Source organism: Temnothorax nylanderi, unplaced genomic scaffold (assembly GCF_030848795.1).
Source record: "Temnothorax nylanderi isolate EJ_2023f unplaced genomic scaffold, tnyl_v1.0 TNYL_tig0252_pilon, whole genome shotgun sequence".
Taxonomy (NCBI): Eukaryota; Metazoa; Arthropoda; class Insecta; order Hymenoptera; family Formicidae; genus Temnothorax; species Temnothorax nylanderi.
In genome coordinates, this window is record NW_027249314.1 from 209,746 (window position 1) to 214,707 (window position 4,962).

Sequence of the window (4,962 nt, forward strand, 5' to 3'; positions counted from 1 at the left end):
AAAACTGGCATCGTGTATCAATCGAGTTTTTTGATTTATTGCGGTGGAGTGATAGCGAGACTGGTGAATTGTTTAAAGTAGGCTCTAAAGGGCGTTTAAACGATCCCCGAACGAGCGGCGCGTTACTTCTTTTTTAGAGAAGGGAGATAGGGTCCGTAAAGTGAATCGAATTTTCAGCGCAATCCTGGAGTATTTCCGAGGGTCGCGAGAGAAGCGACACGCGTGACCATAATTTCACGCATGTATACGCGCACGTACATCGTAATCGGATCATATATAACCAACTTCATAACGAATTTTGTAAATTAATTCTTAAAATCCACTTATCATCGTATAGATTTTTCAAATATTCCATTTATTGCAATATTGCATATATGTTGCGCTCTGTTGCAGCGACATTGTTGTAAAACTGTAGTAGCGTCTAAATATCTATCTTTCAATGATTAAAATAATGTCACAATTTGTTATAGTAATGTTTGTTATATGTATATAGAAGATTTTGGCTTTTTTTAGTTTGTTAGAAATATGTATTTCAAAATTTTTATTTAAAATAAAAACAAGCAAATAAATAACACACGTACACATTCCTAACAGCAAATGTATATTCTGAGAATATACATTCTCAGAAGGATATCGTAAAGTATAAAATATTATAAGGATGTTCTCAGTATATTAAGTACATCCTTAGTATGTTCTATAGATATACAGAATATTATTGCTGTTAGGGACATAATACACATTTTGTAAATTATTTGAAGTTTTTGAATATGGTGTCTAAAGTAGAGTTTACACACGCAATGATTAGTGGCACCAATCGACTAGCGCCAGTAAAAATGCAAGTGTAAACACTTGATATAAACTGGCGCTAGTAATGTGGCGTTTACTGGCGGTTATTGGCGCCATCGAAAGTTAAGATATTTCAACTTTTAGCAGTACTGGTGCCAGGCCTAAACGTAAAATTTAGAAGTTGAACGAACTTACCTTAAGTGAAGTTCGACTATAATTATGCTGTCTCGTCCGGATGGATATATGTGTAGTGCGCCCCCTGCGCAGTTACCAACAGGCGATTTTAAAGATTCTAAAACGCGCGTTTTTCTCGGTCCGCGCGCGAGTCGAGCGTCCCTTCCCCGCCGTAGCGCTTCATACTTTTAAAGCTGCAAATCTGAAATTGGGGATTGGAAGGGTGGGACTATCCATCCGGACGAGACAGCATAATTATAGTCAAACTTCACTTAAGGTAAGTTCGTTCAACTTCTAAATTATGCAACGTCTCGTCCGGATGGATATATGTGTAGATATTTAAAGCCCAGATTTGCACCCGAGATCCTGTTTGCGATACAGAATCCCAATCATGCACTGGGCAATACAGAGAAGATCAATATGTTAACCGGTATTAAGAATGGTTTGGTCCGCAAAAGGTTTAAAGATGAGCAAGGATTGCGGTCTTCCAATCTTCGAAGTCTTGAGACTGACTGGAATTTTGATGACCAAGGTTTCGGTAATTGTGATGTTTGAAAGTTATATAGCAGCTAGCGTTTGCAACCCTTGAGCAATTGTGAGCGCGAGAAGCGTCACCAACTTTCTAGAGAGGACTTCCAGCGAGAGATCCTCGTGGGGGTATAAAGTAGATCAATAGGTGATTACCTGCGCCGGAATCCCAAATAAAAATGTATCTAGGACGCTGTGGTTTCAGCGCCGCCACCTCTTAAAAAATTCTTCTCACCAACGGATGTGAGCCTATTTCTTCTGCAGAAAGCAGAAAAAAGGCTAGGCGATACGTTCAGAGTTAATCTCGTCAATTTTTCCCTTTTCTCTGGAGGAATAGAAACTGAAAAATAAATAGAGCCAAATATGAACCCTAAGAAATGATAGGGTGTGTAAGAAGAAAACACACTTTTCCGTTCGTTAAGGTGATTTGACGTCTAGTTATTGAGATATTAAATCTCAAAGTTGGCATTTTTAACATAGATTTTATGGGAAATTGTACCGAAACATACAATTTTCGAGAATTTCACTCACTATTTGTAAAGAAACAAGTTCAAAAAACTGAAAATAACATTATTTGATTGTCTTCTCTAGATAGTTAAATATTTTGATTGTCAAGATTTTGTTAAAAAATATTAGTCATAATAAAGTTACTTTATATTTCTCCCTCTCTATTTCTCTTTTTGCACGTAATTTCATCAATTTATTGGCCTTTTAAAGATATCAAATTTAAACGACTTCCTTTTAAATTTCGATATCTTTGTCGTCGTTGTTAATAATTACGTTTTTTTTTTTTTTTTTTTGGGACGTATTACAAAATGACTGGTCTCTAATCCGTGAATAAAAGATACGTCGCAAAAATGATCTTTTTTGTTTTTCACTTTACTTTTACACTCCACGTCCAACATACGCAATACTAAATCTTGATAAAATACAAGCAAAAGAGTCTTATTGTTGCTCCACGTTTCCTAATAACGGATCAAATAGGAACTTGCTTGAAAACGTAGTAACGTTTACTGGCACATCTTCTTTTTACGCTAGAAAACGAAAATTACATATATGTGCATACAATAATACGTAACGAAATATCGCAAGGATATTTATAAATATGCATGGTATGACTTGCATTATATACAGTTGCATTATATAATTGCTATGAACCGTATTAGTCATTGTGTAAAGGTTTTTGGAAAACAAGTATTTTTGGTTCCATGTAGAAAAAAAAATATCTCTGCGTACATATGAAATATAAACAAAAATAGAATAGAATCTCCGTTTTACTCTTTCTAAATTTTCATTTATCGTTTACTTCGTTTAAATCATCGAACCATTGTTCGTTAATTGATCCATTTTCCGTATTTTTTTTTTTTGTGATTAAACCAATATTAGTAACAGAAGACTGAACAGTGGTCCAAGCTCATCGAAAACATTCCTTTTTTACCTATATTTAGATATGATTATATCTGTATAAATTTGGCAGTGGTATAGGCACATATGTTATCCGCATTTCTGGTACTCTGCTTGATTCTTCTACAGTGTATAATGATAGCAAATCCCTAGATATGTTATAAAACTTTACCTTACTCATTTTTTACAAATATCTAATCACTTCAAAGTGTCTCGCGAATTCATCAGGTATTCAACATATACCATTCGTCAGGATGATCGAACGTGAGCGTTCTCTCTTCACTTCTTTGTCCTATTTTCGACGTTTATAGTTGAAGTCACTCCATTGAGTTCATCTTGGATTTGCTGAAGAGTCTTGCCTTTTGTTTCGGGCAACAGTAATACCGTGAAAAAGATACTAATGATGCAGAAATCTCCGGATATCCAGAAGATCACGTACTTGCCATTGAACGCTTCTTCAAGATTGATGGAGAACTTGGCTATGATAAAGTTCAAAACTTTGCTAAAGAAAACAGTTATAGTAGAAGTTCTAGCCTTGATGTTCGAAGCGAACATCTCACCCATCAATGCCCACGGAATCGGATTCCAGCCTACGCTGTACGTGGCAATGTAGACGATAAGCGTGACCATCGGCAACCAGGATATCTGCTATATCATTCTAGCACTTGTTAGGTATAAGACAAAACGACGTTGACGTGTAATAAGGCCAAAAATTCAATCAAAGTTGATGAATTGTCGCGTTTCTTGACGGCCTTTCGATCAGCTGTATGCGACGTGAATATGTGGCAGCGCCGTGCCGTTGGCACTGGCATGATAGCTGTTTACATCAAAGAAATGCAATGTCACGACATTTCTCTTGTACGAATGTCAACTAAAGTCAAATCTTGAACTGTTTACATTTATCAGTAGATAAATTAATACATAATCAAATGAAAAGTTACATTATATAACCAGTAATTATACAAGTGTCTAAATTATATCCATAAAAAATTGTATTCCTTAAAATCAAATTTAGGCCTTATATTGACTCATATAGTACTTTGCATCTCCTTGTCTGATAAATGAATGGAGGGTTCAAACTCCTAATGAGGTGGATGGTGCTTAAAGGGTAACTTATAATCTGTAACCGCTTGAAGATTCACTGGATCGGATGTATTTTCCGTCCATTTGGATCAATAAGCCGGATAGTCTGCCGGCTCTGGTTACCTGATTTTATTCTAACACCTTCTGGAGCGGGACCTGTAGCGGTGTGACGACTAGCTACTGCTGCTCGTGGGTACTTAATTCGCTGCTGAGTCTCCTTCGAGAGCGTCAAGGAAGCATTGACAATGTCCTTGGAGGACTTCCCGTCGAGACTGTTCTTAATTTGCTTACTGAAAGAATTACTAATTAATAAATTATCTGCCAAAACGGTATCGGTTGTGGTCTTGGCCAAAGTATTAAAGTCCGGCTTGATATGAGCCCGTCTAGACAAGGGACGGCGATAGTATAAATCTGCTATATTCTTTACTCCCTTGTTGAGTTTACCGACTGCAGCACAAACCTCGACGATGAGGGACGTCTCTCGTCTGAGAAGGTCCGACAATGCCTCTCCGAAAGCAAGGAGGGCGAAGCCGACCTGATACTGGTTGATACAACAGTACTCGTCTCTCTTGCCTATAGCCCTATTTTTTAAAGCCGATTTGCACTCTGGGTTTAGCTTAGGAGCCTTGATGAAGGCTAATTCCTCCGAGGAAGAGTGCTTCTTTAAGTAGAGCTTCTCGCTAATCCGCGGGAAGGCTCTTCCGAACCAGCTCACGCCACTGCTGAACGACAAGGTCGTTCCAGGAATATCTGCTGTTTGACATACGGCAGCGAAAAACTCTCTAGTTAAGGTATCCGCCGAATTCTCAGCTGCAGCGGGCTCCGCCAAAACTATTGTCTAGCTCGGGGGGGAACGTGGGCAAACCATCATCTGAATGGTTATTTACCACCGCTACAGCCGAAGAAAAGGTATTCCGATTAATCGGAAAAGGTTGTGTCGACTCCTCTGTCTGTGCCACAGAACTGGGATGAGCGTACACACCTGTA

At 38.0% G+C, this 4,962-nt stretch overlaps 1 long non-coding RNA gene and 1 pseudogene across 1 annotated transcript; both read right to left on the reverse strand.

The window, feature by feature from the left end:
• Positions 1-2,346: 2,346 nt before the first annotated feature.
• On the reverse strand, positions 2,347-3,650 carry LOC139779969 (uncharacterized). Its single transcript, XR_011720067.1, has 2 exons — positions 3,332-3,650; positions 2,347-3,251 (listed from the first exon to the last, which is right to left on the reverse strand). It is a non-coding gene; the product is annotated as an uncharacterized lncRNA (long non-coding RNA).
• A 380-nt stretch (positions 3,651-4,030) lies between these two features.
• On the reverse strand, positions 4,031-4,739 carry LOC139779964 (uncharacterized; annotated as a pseudogene).
• Between the last annotated feature and the right edge of the window lie 223 nt (positions 4,740-4,962).